The sequence below is a fragment of the Rhinatrema bivittatum genome, chromosome 6 (genome assembly GCF_901001135.1).
Source record: "Rhinatrema bivittatum chromosome 6, aRhiBiv1.1, whole genome shotgun sequence".
NCBI classification, from domain to species: Eukaryota; Metazoa; Chordata; class Amphibia; order Gymnophiona; family Rhinatrematidae; genus Rhinatrema; species Rhinatrema bivittatum.
The window spans coordinates 72,003,354-72,029,645 of record NC_042620.1 but is presented as its reverse complement, the minus strand read 5'-3'; the positions used below and the strand labels follow the sequence as shown (position 1 = coordinate 72,029,645).

The window sequence follows — 26,292 nt, the reverse complement described above, 5'->3', positions numbered from 1 at the left end:
CAATGCAGGTGTTAAAGTTAGATAATAAATGGATTGGAGCAAGAACTTCAGGTGTGCTTCCTCATTTAGGAAATACAGGCCCTGGTATTGTTTATATATTTGACATATAAAGTAAGGAAGGAATAAGGGGACTAGTACAGTATATTAGGCGAACTTTGTGGAAGTTTCAAGATTGCCCTAATTGTGGTCAGCTATCTGGCTTAAAGAGGGAAATTACAGATGTAGGACTGGGCTACGCTTGGTTAACACACAATTCAAGAATCACTCTATCCATTACTACTAGCACAGAAGCCTTCAAAAAGGAAAGTTCATCTTCATGATACTCATGGAGAATTAATAAAATGGATCACAAATGACTAGTATGATCTGCTGTTCTCCTAAAATCTAATTATACACATGTGCTGCTGCAGCAACCTTTGAGGGCACCTTACATTAAAGTTAATGAGTGCGTACACTACAGTAAGGACCTTAGATAGCAAAGACAGCCTAAGGAAAAACAGCAAATTTTGATAGGTGACTATACAGCAAGGGGAATAGTGTTATAGAGGAGCAGGAAACCTCTTGCATTTTAGGAGCCTTAACTTGCAAGGTTAGGTAGAAAAAAGTCCAGATATTAGCTAGAAAAATACAAAAAGGAGATTATCTAGAAATCACTGTACATTTAAGCAGTGCTGGAAAATAACTTGGGCACCAGGAGGGTCTCGACAGCACAAATTTGGCAACCAGCACTAGATGTAGGAATCAGAACCGGGGCTTGAAAAAGAAGTGGCAGTGGTCTGGTGCCAAAAAATGTATCTGCTAGGGCCAAGAGAAGCAGCAGCTGCCAGAATGGGCTGCAGAAAAAGAGAGAAGGCCTCAAAGGGAGGGGAAAAAAGTTAAGTTTAAAAAAAAAAAAAAAAGCAAAAACATATCTAGAATTGCACTGCGACTTAAAAGTGTGTGTTTAATGACTTCATGACCTGCTTGTGTGCGTTAAAAGTTGCTTTTGGGAGGTGGGGAAGGAGGCAATTGTGTGTCTTGTACTAGGGCCACCAGTTTCCCATGATTCTGCAGTTGCAGGAAGGACTGCAAAATCTGCATCTTCCTGTGGATTTTGCCAGTGTCTGCAGAATTGCTGCAGGAGACCAAGGAAGTTGGGTTGTGGAACGGCTGGCCCTGTTGCACTTGTGACCCTCTCCCCTATGCTGATTGGTCAGCCGGGGGGGTGGGGGGCAAGAGCGAACGGAGATAACATTGTGGGTGAGGATAGGATAAAAGTGACAGGATAGCCAATGAGGACACTGGAGGAACTGTGGTTTGTGAGTGAGGAGACTGGAGGAGGAATCATGGAGAGAGTGAGGGACTGTGAATGAGAGGAATAGAGGAGTGTGAAAGCAGAGATTGGTGCTAAGAGGAAGGGTGAGTGAATCTCCCTCTCTTAATCCTGAGTCACCTTCCTCAATCCAGGATCCCCTCTCTTTCTCCTTCCTGCCCATCCCTCTTCCACTTGTTCCCTTTCCCCATCCGCCTCTACTCCTAAGCCTCTAGTCCCTGCTTCATCTTCTATCATTCTACTCCTACATGAAACTTCAAGATCCCCCCCCCCTCTCTCCCCATCCCCTAGATCCTTTCCCCGAACCATCACTAAGATGCCTTTCCCCAAAAAAGAAACAATTACCTGGGCACAGAAATGTCAGCACAGGACTTTATATAAATAAAGTCAAATGAGGTTACCTACCTGTAACAGGTGTTCTCTCATGGGCAGTAGGGTGTCTGTTCTCACATATGGGTAATATATGTTAATGCCTGTTGATGGATACTTATCATGTAACCCATCATTGCCTGCTGATGTATAACTATGAATGTTATTTTTGTAAACCCTTGTGATCTTTACTTGGAATGACAGTACATAAAATGAATAAATAAATATGGGTGATGTCATCTGATGGAGCCTGGCATAGAACTCAGATTTCAAATATTCTAGAACTTTCGGCATGCTCTACTCAGCATGTGCAGAGCCCCCAAGTTTATAATATAGCTAAGACATGGAGAAACCATCTCCCAGAGAAGGTGGGAGAGAATCCTGACATCCTGCTGTCCATGGGCGAGAACACCTGTTTCAGGTAAGTGACCTCATTTTCTGTAAGGCAAGCAGGATGCCTGTCCTCACATATGGGTAATATTCTAAGCTGCAGGCTGTCCAAAAACAAGAAAAAGGGGGAAAAACAGATAGTGCTAAAGGTACCATTTGTGTGGATGGCAGAAGAAACTATTCCCCACCCCCCACCCCCGACACTCACACTCATTATTATTATTATTATTATTATTATTATTATTATTAATAATAATGGCAGCCTAACCCATGAAAGGCTCTAGGAGGGAAAGGAGCCGAGATCTACACCTCAAAGAGGCTCATATGACAGATGGAGTGACAAAACCCCTGTTGCACTGTAATAGCTAATGCCAAAGGCAGGAGTGTGATATAAACTCATGGCAAGAAGCCCACTTTGCTGCACAAAACCCAACACAGTCAGGGCTTCTGCACAGCAAGCCCTGACATGGCCCACTAGACCATGTACAGGAAAGGGCACAAATCACCAACTAAGAGAAAAGAGCTCTTGGACCAAAACTGCACAGTTTTCTTCAATCAGATGAAGTGGAAACAAGAGTGCCAAGGCATAAAAGAGCTACCCCCCAGTGGGACTACCACCCCAAGACCCTAAACACTGGGTGAGTTTCAACTAAAGCTCACCTAATCTAAGCACTCCTATGATAGGCATACCCTCCCAAATGAAAGGAGAGCACATTGGCCAAGCAATAGATGCATGAAAAGCCAAAGGCACTACCTACCAGGAATCTGGACAAAAGCAGGGAAAGGAGTGTGTACTTTCCTTGAAGCCATGTGTTAAGACCACTCCCTTTAGTACATAGCCTCTCCCTTGACATTTTGACTGGAAATCAAAAGTGAAGAATACAAGGAAGCAGACTGCAGGGACAAAGAAACAGCTTCTATGCTGTAGAAATCCAAGCTGGGCGACACCCCAACTATACTAACTGCCTGCTGATACAATCACAGAGCTGCAACTGAGGCTGATTCAGCCCATAGGTCCAACCTCCTCTCAGTAGACAAGTGGCTATGTAAACTGAAATAATCAAATAACACTTAGTAGTAAGCCTAGATTCCAGTCAAGAGTGAGAACATCCTAAGGAAGAAACCTGGAAGCTTCTCCTCTGAGAGATGAAAACTGGAATGCTGCAAGAACCAGCCCTGTGGAAAAAGCAGCACTTCTTCACAGTCGCAAGAACCCTAAAGGTCCCAGATCAAGTTCGGTCTGAACAGCAGAATAGACTGCTCACCTACCTGGCTCAGGCTTCAAAACCTATTGCCAAAGAAAACTTGATCTTCAACCAAATAACCTCATGGGTATATGAGGTGGAAAAACATCTGCATGGACAAGGACCACCTTGTCAGCCAACAGATGCTCCCCACTGGCAGGATTACACCTTAAAGAGTTGACAACAACCTTTAAGTGATTACAATATGGGTGCAGGGCCTCTTTTGTGAGATCCTCTGCCTCCCGATGCATGCAATGGATAGGGCAAATTGTCTGAAGGTATACATGCCATTTGAGATGCAGAGGGATTGCAACCATCCCCTCAGTGATTAGAGTACCTTCTAAACATTACACAATTGGCAGGAGAGAACACAAAGTGAAAATATGCGTGTTTTGCCCAGTACGTATCAGAAGACGCACGCCCCATGACTCGTCCAAACTCAGATTACTGAAGAGGTGGAAGGAGTCACTGGTTCCCAACTCAAAAAGAACTCTTGTATCCCAATTAATACTGGCGCCAGATTTACGTTGCCATTTTTTGAAAATATAATCCTTATACAGGATATGGAAAGCACAATTTCAGTAGCTATACTGAAGTAGTTCAACGTTGGCTGTGTTAAAAGGGGAGTGGTTCTAATAGTATATGGGGCTACTTTAAGAGACACTACAAGCTAGACTGAGGGCTATAAACTGATATGCTGCCTGTAAATTTTGTTGATGTTGATGTTTCTATTTGGGAATGTGTATGTTTGTCTTCTGCTCTATATCCTATGGTGTTGAGCTGCAAGAATCTCTTACTATTTACTATAAGACTCAAGATATATGTTTACTGTTATGTATTGTATGCCAGAAAACCTTCAATAAAGAAAAAAAAAAAAGAGAGAAGAAGCACTCTTCCTAAGAGGGAGAAATCCTCATCTGCTGCTGGGGAGCAGATTCCCATGCGAGGGAATCCAATGCCAACACTGCAGGGAATCAGAGGGGCCACTCCCGCATGCAACGAGACATCTCCACTTCGCAGTAACACAAAGCAATGGAGTGCTCCTCCCCGATGGGCTCCCAGATCCAGTGGGATACAGAAAACAGCAGAGGAAAAAAAGCAGAAACAAAGCCCACCCGCGGAAGGGAAAATGAAAACAACTCCTTCACCAAGTAGAAAACAAAGTGCCAAGAGGAAACCCATTAAAGTTGCCTTTCAAAAGCCTACAGTCATACCGCCCATCCCCAAGGGGGATGAAGACTGCAACTTTAACCAGGTTGTCCTGATCCCGTAACTCCGTACTCTCTGTATATGAGTGGGACACAGTCAGCAACCTTTGAGGTTCTATTAGTAACATAGCAAATCTCTTGTGGCTGCATAGTTGAACACTATGGACACCTTGGCAACCAGGTGGAGGATACCAGAGAAAGCAGTCCAGCCGACCCCCACTGTTCCTCCTCCTCCCCAGCTCCCTTTGGGGGACCTACAAGGAAATGCTCAGATTCATGCAAACTAAGGGTTTTACCATCAAGTGGCATGGCCACTGACAGAGCAATGAACCTACGATGATTTGCGCTCTGGAGGCTTCCCCAAGAAGGAGATCCAGAGCACAAACCAATATGGGAGGGGGGGGGGGGCCCATAAAGGCCTGTCTCTTCCCCATTGGGAAGGTATCCCACACTACAGCCTCAAATGGGTGGCCTCAAATAAGAGCGCATTTTCACCTCAAAAGCCAAAGATATCCCAGTGCTCTGGCAACTGCAGTGCACAAGCTTGTGATGCTTTCCATTACAAGATGATACACACAAAGCAGAGGATACAGAGTAACGGTGGCGCCTCTGCACTTAACCTCAACACTGAGACTGCCGTGCTTTGCACCCATGCACCAGTTCTCCACCTGTTGTTGGTGCATATGCACTCAATGTCACAGCGCAAACCCTGGTTCCACATTGGCACAGCAGCTCATGCCCATGTTGCTGCATGCTCCATGCCACGGAAAGGATTGGCAACCAAGCTAGCAGTACTTGTGGTGGTACGCTGCAAAAGAGCAGATCATCGTGAAAAGTGTGGTGATGCCGATTCCATCGGTGCTGCACAGCACACCAAGGTGCCAGACAAATAAGGGTACCGTGGCACCATCTGGCCCCTAATAGCAATCAGTAACCTCTGCATTAGTGCGCTTGGCCTAGGCAGCCCAATTTCAAGATACACCCCCCTCATTCATATTCACTGATCACCACTGTCAATACCTAGTATGTCGCTGACCATGTTCGGTGCTGGGAACGGCAACTCTGGCATCTACAGTGCCCCAGGCACCAACCACACCATCAATGGTGCTGAAGGTGTCTGTGGCAAAACCAACATCCATGGCATCCAGGTACTCCACTGCGTCTGATGCATCCTAGGCGTTCAATGGCACCCACGGCGCTGACGCTGAGCAGCACTAGCGCTCCAGGGCTACATGCCCAGTATCTGACCATCCATGCACTGGCACCAATGATGCAATCAGCAGAGCTGATTATAGTATGGTAGAACAAAAACTAGGGATTCCTTAATCTGAACATTTATTTATTTATTTACTTACGGGGTTTTTATATACCGAGGCACGTTTGCAAAACATCACCTCGGTTCACAATGTAACATAACTGAGCAACAAGCTTTACAATAATAACATTTTTATGTATTGTATGTTTCTTTTAGCACGTTACTGTTCTTTTATCTTAAACCTGGTCAACTGACAGCAGTGTTTGAATATTTATTTATTCTGAGCTATAAAGTGTGTTTCTAGTTTTCTTTTAGTTCAACTCGGATTATTTTTCTTCATTTTGGGTGAGATCAGTTAAGAGTGAAAACAATCTCACTACCTATTATATCTCAGATTATACTATAAGTTTTATTACTTTCAGAATTTCCTTGCTCCTCCCCTTGCCACATGCATACTTCTCCCCCTACTTCGACACCCACACCTTAATCATTCCCCAGAGCAACTGCAAGACCAATACCCTTGGTTTCCCATTGCAAATTTTTCAAGATTCCATGGCAGGTTGATCAAAAATCTTCTGAAATCACATGGCAAATTTGCATAATTTGCATATATTTACTTATAGATGTACATATATATTTTAGAGGACAAGTAGGATGGCAGTCCTCACATATGGGTGATATCATCCAACAGAGCCCTGCACACAACTTTAATTTCAAAATTCTAGTGCTTTCAGCACGCTCTACTGAGCATGTACAGCTTTAGTTACCTCCCTGCCCTCCCAGGCAGAGCCCCTCAGTGGTTTTTTCCCGTAAAGCCGTTTGGGTAATTGCCTGGTTTGGCCTCTGTTGGAAACAGGATGCTGGGCATGGTAGACCCTTGATCTGACCCAGCATGGCAATTTCTTATGTTCTTAAGACATGGTTGTTTGCGCTCTCCTTCATTGAAAGCTCTGAAATTGCAGAAACAGTTTTTCTAGCAGGTTCTAGAGAGTTTTTGGTTTTTCCTTGTACACCTTTTGGTAGTTTGTGTTTATTTTGATTTTTCTCCCTTTTTCAAGGTTTCTCTCCGCCGGTCACGACGAGCCTAATGCATAGTGCAGCCTGGCAAAGGTTTCTCTTTTCCTTAATAAATAACGCTGCACTTGCAACTTGTTCATGTTGTCATCTCCTTTAGTTTGTCTTTTTTGTGCCTTTGTCGGTGCCTCGTAGGACTTGCATATGGGGTCCGAGTAGGCCTCTAGGACTTGCCCAAGTTCCCATCCAGGCAAGAGTTCCATGAATTTTCATCTGACTGCTGGGCATTGACATTGGTTCAGACAGCAAAGAAATCAAAGACTAGAACATTCCCATGGGGAGGAAAGCTAATCCTCCCCATGCTCCTGGGAACTAGTCGCCATGAGCCCAAATTAATCTTCATCTCTGGTACCCTGGACCCAGAGGCTCCCCCTCCTGCTTGTCAGCTTGCTCTGGCAGTGCAGTCTCCTTGGGAGGTGGAGCATGAGTCTGGGAAAAAGCAATATATTTCTGAAAATGAATTCTCAAAAAAGAAAAAGTTTTGTTCCGATTCTCAACAATCTCAATTTATATTATTCAATTTTCTGTCTATACGTCTCCTACACCAAAACAAAACAGCAGAATACAAAAAGGTCTCAGTTTTAAAATAAATGATTTCACATTCCCTATTTATTTCCAAAATTCATGAAATTAAATTTGCTCATTAAGGCCTGAAATGTCAAAAAAATGGATATCGGAAACCTGTAAAATCTTATCCTTTTGCCAAATGCAAATCTTTGTTTTTATCTATATGAACACAGAGTATCCATGTTAGTCACCTGCAGTCAGCCTCATAGAAAGGAAATTAAGCAAACCGTCTTTCAAACACGAAAACTTCAAGGAGCAGCCATATTGAGAGGATGAAGTTAAGCTTTAAATAAGCCTGTAGTTGTAATCAATCCTGACACCTGGATTTAAAGGTAACAAAACTCAAGTGTGGAAATATATTTAGAAAACTTAGGCACCAACCAAAAATATTAGGTGCCAAACTATTTTTAATTTTTAATTTTTTTTTTACTTTTTTCGGTGACCATTTTTCTCTTTTTGCATTTGTTTTGTCTGATCTTTTAGTGTTGTTTCTTACTTTGCCTTCCTTTGTTCTGCCTGCCCCTGTCCAAGCATTCTCCTTCCTCCTTCTCGTTCCCCTCTCCAGGGTGGCCAGCTTCTTATGCTAAGCCCACAGCCACTAATCATCTGTGGATCAGACCTTGCTGTTGGCAGTCATCAATTCTCTGCAAGCCGGACCTCTCCAGTATCAACTATTCAGTGCTCCAACTACTTAAACCCCACCAGTGTCTCTTTTGTCAGATCTCAAGTTTTAGGTGCTCAGGCAACCTGACATTCTGGATTTTTCCAGCTCTGAAAAAAACCCCACTGATTCCCCCCCCCCCCCCCCCCCCCCCCCCCCCCCCCCCCCCGGGAATAAGAACCATAAAAGAAAATAATTACATGTAACTCCATGAAGGTGAGACGTCACCTGAAAAAGGAGACAGCCAGAACTTGGGTTCACAGGAAATTAAAAGGTTTACCCTCCCATCCAAATCCTTCTACAATAAAGTCAGAAATAAACGAGATATCCAGCTACTAGGTGAAATAGACAATTGCTTGCCAAAATTCCCCAAAGGATACCAGTCCCGGAGATCAACACCCCCCCGCCCCCCACCCCGAAAAGAGAGGAAACGTATGGGCCTTCAGACCATAAGATAGTCAGGGGACGGATACTCCCAAAGCACCGAGCCTTGAAATTTCAGACCATAAACCCTGTAAAGGTGGAAAAACAATAACCTGCCATCTCTCCTTCAGGAGCCTATTACGGAGCATGGATTGGAAAATTCTGAAATTCAGCTAAATCTGGCCACAGGAAAAAATTCATAATGCTTGTTCCCAAAATGTGGCTCTCTCACATGCGGGAAAAATGGAAACTTAAGAAGATGGGTCCCAAAATCAAACCAAGCGTTCACTCATACTGAATTAAGGGAGCTGGCCACTCACACCCCCCCCCCCCTCAAAATGCTGGCCCAGCTATTCCCCTTCTTCGGGGGGGGGGGGGGGGGGGGGCAGGCCAACTGAAGCCGAAGGCAAATAGAATCAGTATCCAGGCCATAGACCAGCTGAAACTCAATCCCCCTAGCTGCAAAAAAACAAAAACAAAAACAAAAAACACACAAGGAGAAGTCCCAAGAAGGCCTGAGCCACCAGCCAATGGACCTATCCTCCCCTTTCCACGACTCACCTTGAAGCTCTTGGTCCTATTTACCTTCAGCTTTACTGCTAAAGCTACAAAGGAGAGAAAACATTTCTGGTCAAAGAAAAGAGAAAAAAGGGTGGGAGGGGGCCTAAAAAGAAGGAATATCCAGACCCTACCAAAAAGAGAGCATCTGAACCCAGCCAATCCCCTTTGACTCAACCAGGTCCTGATAAAACCGAGAGTCACCTAACAGGGCCTGCTCAAGAGAAAAAGGGGTAGGGCTCAATAGAGGAAAACATAAACCAACTCCTCAGCCACCGGCTCGAAGTAAAACATTTCCTGGGAGACATAACTGGACTCGCTCAGCCTAGCACAGAACCAGGGAGCCTGGGCTCCAGGAAAGCTCAACAAGGGAAAACAGTGAAAACTGCTGCACTAGGAACAAAGTTGAGAAGCACTCCACCAGGAGAGGCTGAAGACCAAAGCCTTGACCTAGAAATCCTACTGCACCAGTCCAGAACTGCTACCATCTGCTGAAGACAATGAACACTGGCTTCAGCCTACACTGCACCATTCTATATACTAGTGATAATGTCACTGAAAAAGGTTCTCTGTCTCCATTTGCTAACAAGTGGCATAAACCCACATGCCTGGACTGGTCTAGAAGGATAAGGAATTATGAAAATTAATGGTAAAAATGGTCACTGCAATGGTCACTGCATGGGTCACATGCTCAGTATTAATCTGGAAATCACATCTCCAGGTCCTGGGAAAAGAAACAGTGACCCAGTGATTCCCTCTCTGGGCCACAGGAATAGAAGAAGAGACACAGTAATCCTAGAATTAGAGAGTCACTTACCCTAGAAGCAAAACTGAGCACAAATATAATTTTACAGAAATTCCCATTTTTGCAATTTTATCTACCTTTAGATACAGAATATATTTCAAGTTTTATATAGCTTGTTTTAAGGTTTTAACCAGTAAATACCAAAAAGACAACCAGGATGCAACCCCTCCAAAAAAAAAAACCCAATTAGAAGTTTATTGGATAAACATGGAAAAACATCTCTGTCCCTGGTACTCTCACCCTTCCCCTTGCCTGCCTTGGGTCCTCCAATCTTTTTCACGCTGACGATTCCTCAACTGCAAAAGTTTTTAGCAGCTTACGGGCCTCCATTTTCTTCCTCCTCCTGCTGATTCTGCTGCACAGCTGCTCTCAACGTCGGGCATCAGAGCTGGCGGTAAGAGGACAGAATGAGCAAAGGTAGGGAGTTTGAGAGTGATCGGGACAGGGGTGTGGAAAAAGCTGAGGACAGGCAGGTAGGATGTGGATTTGATGGGCCTGGTGGAATGTGAGTGCTAGTGCTGGTTACTTGGGGAGGAGAGAGTGAATATTGTTTTGTTATGCTAATACATGTGTGCTGTGGAAATGCATGCATTTGATTCAATCAGAAAAAAATATCAAACAATAGTACCTGCGCCACAAACACACCAAACATTGGGTTTTTTTATACCCTCAAAGAAGCCCAAATTAGCTGGAAAATAAACGCCAACATTTACAATTGATTACACATTAAAAACAGAAGCCTTAAAGCATATTGAGTCCAGCTAAGTTTGCACATAGCTGGACAAATGCCAGAATTTAAAACTCCTGTCTGACCACCATGACATAGTCGGATAACAAGTTATCCAGCTAAAACCTTATCCAGTTATGTTAGTGGGCATTCCAAGGCAAAGTGCCATTACCCAGATAAGTTAGCTGGATAACCCAGACATTCAGCATTATCTTGCCAAAGTATCCATATAAATTTAGGGCATTTGAAGTACAGTCCTGAAAGTTAACCAAAAAAAACTTGTCTTGTTAACTTTAAGATAGCTGCTGAATATCCCAGCTAACTTACAGGCCGATACAGTAAAAGTTGCGGGTGAGCACCCGCTCTCCTGTGCGCGCGGAATCAGTATTCAAATGAGGGCCAGCGGTAAAAAGAGGCGCTAGGGACACTAGCGCGTCCCTAGCGCCTCTTTTTTGACAGGAGCGGCGGCTGTCAGCGAGTTTGACAGCTGATGCTCAATTTTGCATCAGTTCTCAAACCCGCTGACAGCCATGGGTTTGGAAACCGGATGCCGACAAAATTGAGCGTTCGGTTTTCAACCCACGAGCTGATTTTAAATTTTTATTTATTTTTTTTACTTTTGGGACCTCTGACAATATCGCCATGATATTAAGTCGGAGGGTGTACAGAAAAGCAGTTACCCCATACTGAATAAGGGGTAAAGCTAGCGCATCGAAAACGCGCATCCAAACGTGGGTTAACAGTATGCTCCGCCGGAGCGCACTGAACTGTATCGGCCTGTTAGCCAGATAAGCTTATCCGGTTAACTTTCTCAGTGGAAGGGTGTGGGCAGTGGATTGCCTCAAGGATCTGTATTGGGACCCTTACTTTTCAATATATTTATAAATGATCTGGAAAGAAATACAAGTGAGGTAATCAAATTTGCAGATGATACAAAATTGTTCAGAGTAGTTAATCACAAGCAGATTGTAATTGCAGGAAGACCTTGTGAGGCTGGAAAATTGGACATCAAAATGGCAGATGAAATTTAATGTGGATAAGTGCAAGGTGATGCATATAGGGAAAAATAACCCATGCTATAGTTACACAATGTTAGGTTCCATATTAGGTGCTACTACCCAAGAAAGAGATCTAGGCGTCATAGTGGATAACACATTGAAATTGTCGGTTCAGTGTGCTGCGGCAGTCAAAAAAGCAAACAGAATGTTGGGAATTATTAGAAAGGGAATGGTGAATAAAACGGAAAATGTCATAATGCCTCTGTATCGCTCCATGGTGAGACCGCACCTTGAATACTGTGTACAATTCTGGTCCCGCATCTCAAAAGAGATATAATTGCGATAGAGAAGGGACAGAGAAGGGTGACCAAAATGATAAAGGGAATGGAACAGCTCCTCTATGAGGAAAGACTAAAAAGGTTAGGACTTTTCAGCTTGGAGAAGAGACGGCTGAGGGGGGATATGATAGAGGTGTTTAAAATCATGAGAGGTCTAGAATGGGTAGATGTGAATCGGTTTTTTACTCTTTCGGATAATAGAAAGACTAGGGGGCACTCCATGAAGTTAGCATGTGGCACATTTAAAACTAAATCGGAGAAAGTTCTTTTTCACTCAACGCACAATTAAACTCTGGAATTTGTTGCCAGAGGATGTGGTTAGTGTGGTTAGTATAGCTGTGTTAAAAAAAGGATTGGATAAGTTCTTGGAGAAGAAGTCCATTACCTGCTATTAATTAAGTTGACTTAGATAATAACCACTGCAATTACTAGCAATGGTAACATGGAATAGACTAAATAATAAATAAGTATTATGTCTGCCTTGTCAGATATGCATTTTTATATCATGCTTGATATTAGTGGAATTGGGGAATAGGCATACAGTAGGCCTCTTGACCAGGAAATCAAGAATGCATCCTGAAACACTCTTCGTTTGCTTGAAAGAACTGAGCAAAAGGTGTCTAGTTTCATGTTGTGTTCCAATACGAAAAGATCTACGCGTGAAGTTGCCCAGCAGCTGAAAGATCTTCTACCCCCACTTGGTTTAAGGACTATTGGTACGGGTTGGAGATTCTGCTGAGCCTGTCTGCTTTTGTATTTGCCAATTCTGGCAGATATGACGCCTGTAGGATCATCCTGTTCTTCTCTGCCCATTCACAGATCTGTACTGCCTCCTTGTACAGAACCCTGAACCTGAACCTCCTCCTTTGTTTACATAGGACATGGCTATTTGGTTGTCCGTGTGGATCATTACAGACTTCCCATGAAGCATTGGTTGGAATGTATGCATTGCATTCTTTATTGCTCTCAATTCCAATAGGTTTATCTGGAACTGGCATTCCGTTGACGTCCATAATCCTTGTGTCTTTAGATGAAGAAGATGGGGCTCCCAACCTTTTGTTGAAGCATCCGTCGTGACAATTAATTGGTAAGTAGGATTTCTGAATTACGCTCCTCGTGAGTACGGAGGGCGCTAGCCACCACAAAATGTCGTTTTTTATTGAGGCCATAATGCAAATTCTCTTTGACATGGGTTTTCTGCGCTGATCCCATTGTGACTTTAAGTCCCATTGTAATCACCTCATTATATAGAAAAGTACGAGGGACCACATGTATTGCTGCTGCCATGTGCCCTAATAAGACTAGTATTCGGCGGACTGTAGTAAAAGTTCATTGTTGACAATGTAGGCACTGAGAACATAGGGTCTGAGCTCTGTCGTCGGGCAGGAACACCCTGCATGGGGGTATGAATCTTTACTCCAATGAAGAGTCTGGGAAGCATGTAGGTGGGATTTTTCATAGTTTATGACAAATCTCAGTTCTTCCAAGTATGGAAATATCTCAAATCAATTGCTTCTGTAATGTTTGCGTGCTTGGAGAGACAATGAGCCAGTTGTCGAGATGCAGGAAAATCCTGAATCCTCGTTTTCGTAAATGAGGCACAACTACCGCAAGACATTTTTGTGAAGACTCTCAGGGCAAATGAAAGTCCAAAGAAGAGTACTTTGTACTGCTAATGCTGATTCCCCGCTTGGAAACAAAGGTATCGCCAAATAGGCCTTGTGGATGGGAATGTGTGTATATGCATCCTTCAGGTCCAAAGAGCACATCCAATTGTTGGGCTGCAGAAAAGGGAGGATTGATTTCAAAAAGGTCATTTTGAACTTTTGTCTTGATAAATTTGTTGAGAGCGCGCAACTCCAGAATAGGACGAAGACCTCCCAACGTCTTGGGAATGAGGAAGTATTGGGAATAGTAGCCTTTGTTGATCTGGGAAAGCAGAAGGTGGTGGATTGCTTGTTGCTTTAGCAGAGTTCTTGCCTCTTGCTGAAGTGTGGAGATTTGGGAAAGGATTCTCGTGGGCACTATTCAATGTGGTAACAGGAGGAGATGAGTAAAATCCAGTTTGTATCCCTGGGATACTGTGTTGAGGACCCACTGATCAGTCATGATCTTGGACAGGTAAGGTAGAAAGAAGATATCCTGCCCCTGATATGCAGTAGGTATTGGGACTGATTATTTTTCAAAAACTCTGTTGCTTTTGGGATTGTGTTTGCTGTGGTTTCTGGGGTCTCTGACCCCTTTGCCGGTTTCTTTGTTGCAGCTGTTGCCCCTGCGGCCTCAGTTGTTGATAAGAAGGTGATCTATATGGATGGTAATTCCTGTATGGTCTACGTTGGTAGAATCTCCTCCTATACTGAGAATATTTTCTGGTGGTGGACTGATTGTCTGTGGGTGAAGTTAATGACTGTACCGCCACATTCCGTTCTTTTGAGAGACTGTTTCTCTCAGCTTCTCTCCAAAAAAGTTATCTCCTTTACATGGCAAGTTTGCTAATTTTTCATGAACGTCTTTGCGAGTTCCACTGGAGTGGAGCCAAGCAATGCATTTGGCTGCAATGGAGGCCACCAAAGACCGAGCACCATGTCAAAAGCTTCATAGATGGTTCTTAGTAGGTGTTGTAGACATTCCTGCAGATCTATTAATAGTTGTGGTATTTCTGTGTCTCCCTGTTCCATAGAGAGGTAGGGCTTGTTTTGTTTTTTTTTTTAACACATTCATGTAGGTATTGCGTAATATAAAAATTGGTGTTCATGTATATGCACATTCAGCATGGAACCTTGAAACACCTTTCATCCAATATCCTGTTGTCCTTCCGGGAAGGGGGGGGGGGGGGGGGGGGAAGGGTATTTGAATGTAGCCTTGTTTTCTTTGCCTTTTTCATGGCCAATTCAAAACAGATGCATGCGGAATTTCGATCGTGCCATAATCAGTTGACTTTCGCATCCTGTATTTTAGGTCTAATTTCCTGGATGCTGTCACTATGGTATGGGGGGATTCCCATACTTTATCTATGACTGAATCTAGCAGTGGATGTGAAGAAAAGAGCAATTGGCTCTGACGGAACCTCCAAGATCTTTAAAATGCCATTCATTTCCACTCTAGGATCAGGGATCTTGTGGGTTTCCACCTTCAAGTGTGCTCCCACCATTTCTAAAAATTTTGAGAAGGTTAAATCCCCAGGAGGTGAAGAAGGTTCAGGTGGTTCTTCCGGTGGGCCTGAAGGAATACCCATCAAGCTTCCCAGCAAAGATGGAGGTGATTCCTGAGGGTGGTCAGTTGACTCGGGAAAAACAAGGACCCCCCCCCCCCCCCCCCCCGAATCTTGTGGGCTGAGCTCCATGCTTGTAGATGATGGAAGGTGTTCCGAATGAGGAGAACGGTTACCCTCAGATGGAACTGGAGAGTGAGAAATAGATATCTGTTGAGAAGGTAGGATGGCAAAGAAGGATTTTTAATAAGGAGCTAATTTGAGACATTGTCTCCTCAGCAGAGGCACCTGGTGCTTGAGTACGCCCCTTACTAGATGATTTAACTTGCGACCTGCCCATTGAGGAACCTGGAGGTGATTGGGATCTGGAACTTTTCCTTTTTGGCAGGGGTAGTGCTGCTTAAAGAATACTTGCCTCCGGTGCCCTAGGTCTGGGCGCTGGAGGTTTTTAATGGGTTTATGTAGAAAAGGGGAACAACTATGATCCCTTAAAAAAAAATCCTGGCCTGAGTGAGCTGAGTCTGGGGAGGAGGACACTTCGATAGGACAGTCTTCCCCCACTTCTCGAAGTAGAGGCCTATGTGATGATGATCCGTCACTATCCCAAGGGGATGGTGTTGGTGAATGTTCCGGTCTAAGAATAAATTTGGAAACAGCTTCAAGGTTTGTTGGGATGTCATGATGCTCTGCCCCCAATGACCCTTCTTTCTTGTGGAGAGACTTGACTATGCTGTACCATGCGTCGAGTAATGCTTTGACTGTTTTGAGTATGCTGAAGTCAACTTAGTCAAAGGGGACGACTCTTTCACTTTCGTTGACTTCTCAGACGTTTTGATATGCATCGTTCCCGACACGATATCGTTCTTGAACAGGCTAACTTCTCCGACGTTTTCACTTGCACTGACTCTTCCCGAGGCCTTTCCCTGCATCGATTCCTTAACCTGCATCAAAGAGTTCGATGATTTTTTACGCCTTGATCAGTCCAATGTCAATTCTTTTGACGTCGCAGTCTGCGTCAACTATGAAGTTCTATAAATTTTTATGGCCTGTTTCTGATTTCCCCTAGAACCCACCGATGAAGCTTGCCTTACTGGGTCTGGGTGGTGGGATTTTGGTCCCGGAGAGGAGTGCGTGGATCTCCCTTCTCTTGGAGACGGGGTATAGGATCCTGCTGTTTCCTCTCTGAGTCCTAATATTTTTGCGGCCCTCTGGCGTTCGGCCTTAGAAGACATTCTTCCCCAGATTCTACAAGCTAGTTGGTCATGTTCGGGACAGAGGCACAGGTAACAACTGTGCCCATCGGTCACCAACATGATCTTGTCACACTGGCAGTATTTAAAGCCAGGGGTTCTTGGCATGGTAGCACTTAAAAGTGCCTTTTTTTTTTCTTCAAAATTTCCTCTGAGGAGAAAAAAGTTGTGAGAGACTAACTCCACATGTCCGTGCAGAGTGCGAAAAAAAAAAATCAAACGAAGGAGATTCGCTCGAGACGTGCGGGAAGAGCCGCGCAGCTGGAAATCTCTTCAAGTTTAGAGACACAGTTCCGTCCCGTGACACCTGGATGATGTCACCCAGACAGCATGGCTAAATAAGCCTGCTTATCAATGGCAAAATATCCACATATGTGCATAGCCAATATTCTATTCTAAATAAATTGAAAAATTAACAACCCTTACTTTTATGTAAACTTCAAAATTCACAACCCTACAATTGACCAAAACAAGGAATTTTCACTAGGGACCAGTAAACACTATAATTGCCTGTTCTATTAACAACTACTTTTGTTTCCTCATGCATAACTGATTTCTTTCAATCAACTACCAAAAGGAAATCTCTGCACTATTTATGCAGAGGTAGTACATATATTGTCCATATTAGGCTGATAAAATATTCTAGGCATTGTGCAAAAGTGAGACAACAGAATCATTTAATTCTTTTATTAAATTTTATATTTAAATGAATGCATCACTCTATAGAAGCAGTAACAGATTGGAGCATTCCATCCGAATACAGAGGAATGTAGGAAAGCCTCCCTTCTTGTGCAGTATAAAATCATCAGGGCTGGAAAATCCTGGGAGACTAAAATTTAGAAACTGGTGTTTGCTGACAAGCAGCAAAGCCAAGGCCAGGAAGGAATAGCAGAGCTGAAAAGAGCAGCAGCCACTTCAGTGGAAGAAGCATCAGAGGACTGGAGCTGAAAAAAAAAAAAAAAACAACAGTAGCCTGCTGGGACACCAGGAGTGGCCGCTGGGACAAGGAGGAGAATCAATGGCTCCAGGCCAGGTCTGGAAGGAGCAGAAGCTACTGGGATGTGGAAGAGAACTGAAGGCCTCAAGCTGGGGCTGGAAAAAAGAAGCAACCACTGAGGTAAGGAGTAGCAGGGGCAGCCCCAGGCCAGGAAGAGCAGCTAGGGTCATAAAAGATTAAAAAAAAAAATAATTTAAAAACATTCATCTCTCCCTCCTCCCAATACCTAAGTTTTCCAAAAATGTTTGCACCCCTGCAAATCACAATACTGGTGGCAGCAAAGAACTGGTGGCTCAAAACAAAATAAAATACCAATTTCTACTTCTTATTGGAGTCTATGAAAACTAATTTTGGTATTGTTCAGTTTTGGGAATTGTCTTATCTACTAAATATAATTATTTGCTCAAATACTAAAATACTTAACTGGATTCTTAGCAGAATACCCTAAATGAACCAATGTAAGAATGATCTAAACAAGGGTCCTTTGTTATGACCGCCTCAAAGGTCCATGTGCATCATCTTTGGATAATACTTATACAATGACAATAAAAGGTATCTAAACCTGAAATGTTTGTAAAGAAAACAAAATAAACACAGAACACTGTACTATAATATTTCAATACAGAATGTTTCATAATTAGCCCTCTAGAAGAGAATAGCCTAACAAAGACATTTAAAATATAATTCATAGAAAACAACAGGAAGAAGAATAAAGTTACTGTGCCATTCAATCTTCATTGGAGCAGGAAATGCAAGCTTCCCATGCATTTGAAGTAACAGTACTAAAAAGCAACAATGTGTTTTTCTCTAATTGCACAAATCACCTCAAAAGCTAGCTATACAAAAGTCAGCAATATTCAATTGCTGGAAGTCTAGCTAAGTTATCAGATAAACTTATCTGGCTTATATACTGAATATTCAGTGGCGCAATATACCCAGCCATCTTAAAATTAGCAGGATAATTTTGCCTGGCTAATTTTAGGATTACTCAGAAGTAGTTCTAAAGTTAGTTGGTAACACTTAATACTGGCATTAGTCCACTAAATTAGCCGGATAACTCTGCTCCGCTCCAGAACACCCTTGACCCATCCCTGATTTATCTACGTTTTTAGCTGGCTAGCAACTTAGCCAAATAAATCAGAGGTAGTCAAAAGGGCAAAAATTTCAAAACCCAAGGGTTAGTCCGCGTAAGTCCCAATGTAGCTGGCCAAATCCCTTTGAACATGGACCTCAGAAAATCTAAATGTAACAATTTTGAAAAAATATATTAGTAGGAAAGAAAGAAATATTCAACTATCTTATTTTAAAATAAATTATAAAACAGGCAACACATCTAAAACAAATGAAGTAATTTTTCATTCAACGCTCAATAAAATTTTGTAATTTTTTGCTGTGTTTAAGAGTTTGGACAATTTCCTAGAAGAAAAGTCTATAAACCATTAAAAGCTAGGTAGATTTGGGAATGCCAGTACTTATCTTTGGGAGTAAGCAACAAGAAATTAATCTACTTTTTGGGATCTGTTGGATACTTGTGACCTTGATTAACCACTGTCAGAGATAGGATGTAGGCATCAAAAGACCTTTGATCTAACCTTACATGACATCTTATATTCTTACTTAAATCAAATCAGAAAAATACTATGAGTTCAACATGTATATAACAGGCAAAGAAAGGAGTTAAATTAGCACAAGTTGGAAACTTGTGAGCAGTAGCCCCAATCACAGCTTTAATGTAGACTTATTTTGCATATGGGTATGCTTTATAGATCCAAAGAAATGGGTCCCCTGTTAGGATGAAAGCCATCACTTGGCTGAGAGAATATCTGGAATTGTACTTTAAACTAAACTGGACAATCCAAAAGCCTAAACAAAATTAGCCACAAATCAGAAATGTACCGTATTTTTCGCTCCATAAGACGCACTTTTTTTCCCCCAAAAATAGGGAGAAAATGTGGGTGCATCTTATGGAGCGAATGTAGCAGCTCTCCCTCTCGCTCGCCGTCCCCCGCCTCCTCCCAACTCCGCCCAATCAGCATGGTGGTGTAGGCGTGTGTATTCTGCCGGCGGAACTTGAGCTCCCTGCCGGTCTGCTGTTCCCGCGGTGCAGCTTGCTGCGAGGGTCGCCGCGGCGCAGGTCAGACATCACCTGTTTGACCTGCATGGGCTACGGAGGCCCTTCCAGTTCAGACGGCTGGCATTTGACCTGCGCCGCGGCGACCCTCGCAGCAAGCTGCACCGCGGGAACAGCAGACCGGCAGGGATCTGTTTGAACTGGAGGGGACTCCGTAGCCCACGCGGTTTAAACAGGTGATGACTGACCTGCGCCACGCCGATCTTGCAGTGAGATGCACCCGGAACCGGCAGGGAGCTCGGGCTCTGCCGTCGGAGGCTCTCACTTGCAGTCCAAAGTAAGAACTTCACTCGTTGTGGTTTGGATGTATTGGAGGGTCATGGGGGTGGTATACTGCCTAGGATGGAGGACACATGACACAGACCAGCAAATATAATTACTGCCTGTGCTGATTAAGTGACTACCTGTTGAAATATTAGGAGCAATTGCTCTCCTAATCAATGTAATATAGCCCTGACTATTTATTATTGAACTCTGGAGCAGTCATGAAAGTTTAAAATAACTGGTGTGAGAGAGATGTGTATGAGGGAGAGTCTGAGTGTGTGATTGTCTGTGGGTATGTGTATAAGTGAAGAGAGCTAGTGAATGTGAAAGAGCCTATGTATGTATGTGAGGGACAGAAAACCAGTGAGTGTGAGTACCTGTGTGGATGTTCTCTGCCTTACTATAAAAAAACAAAACAAAAAAAAATCCCATGGACGGCCACCAGGGGGGAGCTCCGTACAGAGCCCATCATGGGGACAGAATTTTTTTTTTCTTAATTTCCTCCTCTAAATCCTAGGTGCGTCCTATGGTCAGGTGCGTCTTATAGTGCGAAAAATACGGTATATAGGAAAAGGATGAGCATCATGGCAGGTTATGTGATAAAGTTTGGATAAGTTCTTGGAGGAGAAGTCCATTAATGGCTATTAATCAATTATACTTAGGGAATAGCCACTGCTATTAATTGCATCAGTAGCATGGGTTCTTCTTAGTGTTTGGGTAATTGCCAGGTTCTTGTGGCCTGGTTTTTGGCCTCTGTTGGAAACAGGATGCTGGGCTTGATGGACCCTTGGTCTGACCCAGCATGGCAATTTCTTATGTTCTTATGTTCCTGTATTTTTGCAGTTTGCCATGACCAAGTCAATTTTCTATTTATTTGAAGTAATTTTCCCCAGTTCAAACTTTCCTTCCCAAGGGCAGTTATATTCCCCTACAAACCTCATTTTCCTAGTAATATTTACATTTACAAATGAAAGCTCTTAAAAGCCTCAGAGCCAGCATGTCCAAATGTCATATCAATCCAGGCATGAAATAAGCAAAAGATTTACTTTTTATATTATTGTTTTGAATTCCGAAGATTTCCACGCACCCTCCAAACTCTTGTCTTTTCAAACATTGATTCCAGCTATTTATTTTATTTATATATTTATTTATATTCCACTTTTCAACACTTGAAAGCGGATTACATTCAGGTACTGTAGTTATTTCTCTGCCGCCAGAGGCAACAGAAAGTAAAGTGACTTGTCCAAGGTCACAAGGACCAGCAGTGGGATTTGAACCCTGGTCTCCCTGTTTTAAAGCCTGCTGCTCTAACCACTAGGCTAGTCCTCCAGAGGTTTGCAGATGGTCAAAATGCAGTGACTTGGATACTAACTGTGTCTAGGACATGGGAACATGTCACACTTTTACTTTTTTTCATTCCACTGGCTCCCTATTCAGTGGAAATTAAATTTAAACTTGTTATGCTTATACATAAGCTTCTTATTGTTTCTGCGCCATGAAGTAACTCTATATTACATATTTATAGCCCACCGCGTCCCCTGAGATCTGCGCAACTGGCCCATCTTGATGTAACCACAACAGAGCCTTCTGAGTTGCAAGTCCATTATACTCTAACTTTCTGCTGGGTCTGATACAGATAAAGACTGCCATAAAAGCCTTTAAAAAGCACTTAAAACCTATGGCGTGAATTTTCAAAGGAGTTACACACATCTTAATTTTCATGTAAACTTTTTTGAAAATTACCTATTTGTTCAAGCAAGCGTTTGAGTTAGACCCTTAAGATTGCAATTCAGCAGATATTAACCTGCAAAGAGCATTTAGAACTAGATGTGACATTCTAATGCAACATTGTATTTGTATTCTGCAGGTGAAAGTTTGTTAGATTTCCTGTGTGTAAACTTTGTTTTATAACTGTTTATGGAGTACCCCACCTTGAAAACTGTTGCATATGAGTGGGCTATAAATTTTAAAAAATAAAGGTAATTAAATTATTAATGTTTATAAAGGATGCATATATAAAGGGAGTTAAGGATGGGATGTTTGCAATACTGCAACCTTTTAACCTTGTTTTTACCTCTGTCCTATATATATCAGAATTCAAGCATGCTTAGGACAGATATAGAAGACAGTGACAGAAATAAGGGTAGGAGATTGCATTACTCTAATAGCAGCAAGGGGAAACCTGATCAGAAGAAAAACCAGGCATGGATAAAGGAAGTATAATCTTACAACACTGTATGACACAGAGTAGCCAGGTGGGAACCAGCAGGCAACAACTCCCCAGAAACCAGGGTGATGTTTCAGATTGCTGGTACCAAATTCTGTTCAGTAATGCCTCAGATACATAAGTGGCCAGATGTCTGAGCAACGATTACTGGTTTTGGTAGCTGTTTACATTATTAAAAGCTTGGTGTAAGACATGGGCGAGGGAGGGGTTGGTTGTCGGAATTAAGTATGTCAATTTATAAACTCATCTACGCAAAATGGTAGAGAACCAAAGAGGATTAAAAAAAAAAATGACTTAGATAAGGAGCAAAAGCCTACAAGTAGTCAGGTTTCTACAGGTGGGATATATCGTTAGCAGTATACAAGAAAAACAGGGCAGACTGGACAGGCCAACTAGTCTTTAGCTGCCATCTGCTATGTTACTACAATTTGCTAAAGTTAAGCCCTGAGAATTGGTGCTACTGTTCACAAATTTCAAATTTGCACTAATTCAAACTCTTTGCAAGCCACATATCATATACTAAAAAAAAAAAAAAGTCCACTGCTGGCAATCTAATAAGTCTTTGGAATATATTAGTATATAAGTGTTAAGATTGTTTTTATACACAAACATAGCGCCAAATTATAAACATTAGTAAAAAGATTCTCATGAGTATTTCACCCAAGGAATGTTTAACTGTAGTCTCTCAAGGGGCAAGAAACAATTAATTATTAGTTAAAACTACTATAGCTTACTTTTACCAAGGCAAACCTAAAATATTTTTTAATTGCAAATCAAAAATTCTAGCAAAGTGCACATTTCAAGTGCCATATTATATTAGTCACTGTAATATCTAACTACAGTGTATGAATAACAGTATGATTTTGAGCTGGATTCTTAACAGTTTGCAGTATGGGGATAAAAATTATGCTGATTCTCTCATATGCTTTTCCTGATACCTAAAAGGAAATGTATAAATACTTATAGTGATTTCCATTTAACCTGGATAAATTAGTTTGGGATAGTAAACTTAAATACAGAGAAATAAAAGTTAGCAAATGCCAAGTAACTGAAAATCGGTTGTAGAATCAATGTTCCTGAAAGCTTTCCCAACTCTTAATTCAATCTATTGAATACAGCTACTGTCACGGTTTCATCTGCCGTTGCAGCCTCACGATGCCCTAGTTTCGCCAATACACCTCCCACCAGCAGAGGCCTCCAGTAAGCTCCATTCCAAGTTACCCGCGCCATCTCCTCACTGGCCACCTGAACCAACCTGTTGTACAGCCTCTGCTCCACCAGGGGTCCTCAGCAAGTTTAACCTCCAGCCTTGCCAAGCTCCTCCTCACAGCTCGCACCACATCCAAGATCCAAACCCATTTAACCCTGCCTTGCCAAACTCAAGATGCCTCTTCATGGAGATCACGTGATGCGGTGAAGCCGGGCGGTCGTGCTAGCTCTGGCTCCGTGCCTTGCCCTCCTCTTATCAGTCTCCATCGGCATCATTTGACCTGCAATTCCTCTTCACAACTTGATAACAGTAAGAGTGAATGTCTATTGACCGCTTTATGTTAAAACCTACCACGGATATGCCTCTGAAAGGAACTAAAAAGGATAAAGAAAAGTTGGGAGGAGTTGGCGCCAAAATGGCGGACACCCCCGGTAGGCCCTCTCCTCCGGCTACACCGCCGGTGTCTGCTCTGCAGCAGGAACTTACCACATCGGTTACTAACGTGGTGATTGCGGCATTGGATAGCCGGTTTCTAGAATTATCCTCTCAATTCCAAGAAGTGAAGCAGTCGTTGGCAGAGCTCCATCCCCGTATGGATGCAGCAGAGGGCCGCATTTCCACCCTAGAAGATGGACACCTCAGCACACAGCAAAAAGTAGCAGAATTGGAAAAAATAGTGGAAACGCAGTCGGAAAAGCTCGATGATCTCGAAAACCGGGCGAGACGGAACAACATCCGCCTGGCCGGCTTCCCCGAGTCGGTGGAGGATGGGGATCTAGAGAAAGTTTTGGAAACGTGGCTGCCAGACGCCCTTGAGCTGCCGGAACTAAAAGAATCATTTAAAATTGAGCGAGCGCATCGTCTCGGACGCAAACGAGAAGGTGACAACAGACCTCGTTTGGTAATAGCGAAGCTCCTGAACTGGTCTCACAAACAACAGATATTGCGGGCGTATCGCACGAAGCATTCTCTGCATTACCGCGAAACTTCGATCAGATTGTTTCAAAATTATTCGGCACAAGTAGCTGCTAAACGGAAACTGTTTAGCCCTAGCTGCACTGATTTATTTAACAAGAACGTCCGATTTCAATTGGCTTACCCAGCGGTTCTCCGGTTCCGTCATGCCGGTAAGGAGCACACGTTCACCGATGCTGAAGCGGCGAAAAAATTTATTACGACTATGTGAAGACGTTTCGGCAACAGACAAAGATGGCGATGGCTAGAGGAAGAGCATGACGAAGATACTGGTTCTCCGAAAGACAATTTCAAGGAATATTTTGTTTTCGATGGAGGTCGACTATATTAGACGGAGGGAACGGATTGCACATCGAAAATCAACAGGGTACGTGGTTTTTGGTCCTTTTTTTCCTATTTTTTTGTTTAGTGGTGGAGTTCTTTCTTTTGTTGTTTCCCTGAGGATTGTCCATCTACACCCAGACCGGACGAGAGGGCATTAGAGACCTAAGAACATTTAAGGCGGGTAAAAGTTTATGTTCCCTCACTGATTGCCTTTGTTGCGCGTGCCGGTTGCAGACGATTATTTACCTTACCGCTGCGACTCCCTCTAAGGGATTTGAATTCATAGGGGTGTAACACTCTTGTCTTTGGAGATCTAACTCAGTGCTGCACTACACATGAAAGCTACAGGCTGGTTACGACAGGATCGTCTTTCTTTTTCAGCGTCTGTTTATTTTTTCGGAGATGGACTCTCTGTAATGGTCTATCCTATGACTATGCTCCGTTGTCTGCACTTCCGGTATATCCGTAGCTCCTCACACCCTATAGTGCTCAGGACATGAAGTGAGGGTGATGGGGGAGGCTCTTGCGCTATGAGACAGGAAGAGACTGAACAAACTACCATTTCAGTGCAACTGTTAAATGGACAATAATAGCGTCTACTTAGTATTGCCGAAAATGGGAATCTCTTCAGGTTGGAGGAGGGGGGCGAGGTCACGAGGCATCTCTAACGTGTTTCTCCAAGTGTCTTGACACCTTCGGGTGGATAGATACTGATTGCTATGCTTTTATTTTGGGCTTATGGGATAAGGGAGGGAGTGAAGAGGGAGGGGAAGGGGGGGAGGGGAAGAGGGGATGGGGGGAGATACAGCGATACGGAACATATATGGATTTTGAATTTTCGGTGTTATAACAGAATGGGATTGTTTGATATCTACTATGGGTGGAGGCTATGTTTACAGTGTGGTTTTACCTTGGGCTTAGGCTGGGGAGCCCAGGGTATAAGAGTCTTACTCATAATCTTTGTATGCCAAATTACAAGAGATCTATGCCTCCTTTAAAAATAGTTAGCCTCAATGTGAATGGTCTGGGACACCCTGTTAAGAGGACCAAGGTTCTACAATCACTTAAACGTGCTCACGTACACATAGCATGCATACAAGAAACACACCTAACAGATGCAGAGAGCAAAAAACTACTGAGAGACTGGGTAGGACATTGTTATTATGCTCCAGCAAGGGGAAAGAAAGCGGGTGTGGCTATATTAATACATAAATCCCTTTCCTTCCAACTAACGGAAGAAACAGTAGATCCAGATGGCCACTACATCATACTTACAGGGAAACTCGATGGGAGGGAAATAACTCTAGGTAATGTTTATGGCCCGAATTCGCCCTCGGCTGCGTTTTTTCAGACTATTTCTAATTTGCTGGTCACTCAGGGTACGGGGGGCTTCCTCTTGGCGGGCGACTTTAACTCAGTACACGATATATTCTTGGACAGATCCTCCTCTCCTAAGGTTCATACCTTTAGGCCAAAAAGAACTTTTATTAGTCAGCTATGTCAGGATTTAAATCTGTTGGATTATTGGCGAGTACTGCATACAACCGAAAGGGATTACACACACCTTTCAAAAGCACACAAGACATTATCCCGCATTGACTATGTCCTAGGCTCTGCGGCATTGTTCCATTTTGTTGCGGAGACTGGCATAGCCGAACCAGGAGTGTCAGACCATGCCATGCCCTGGGTGACGTTTAATTGGGGGGAAGATACTGAAAGAACGAGATGGTGGAAATTCCCCAATTTTCTGAAAGACGATGTAAAATTTCAAACA

General features: G+C 43.1%; 1 protein-coding gene across 3 annotated transcripts in view; it reads right to left on the bottom strand.

Moving 5' to 3' along the window:
- Window positions 1-26,292, bottom strand: part of EPC2 (enhancer of polycomb homolog 2) — a 308,407-nt gene that overhangs the window by 235,680 nt on the left and 46,435 nt on the right. Inside the window, exon 2 of one of the 3 annotated variants that reach the window (XM_029605441.1) lies at window positions 10,107-10,254. The exons of the other annotated variants lie outside the window; for them this stretch is intronic. The gene's annotated coding sequence lies outside the window, so the exon portion shown is untranslated. The remainder of the gene's footprint in view (window positions 1-10,106; window positions 10,255-26,292) is intronic. 3 annotated transcript variants of the gene reach the window in all.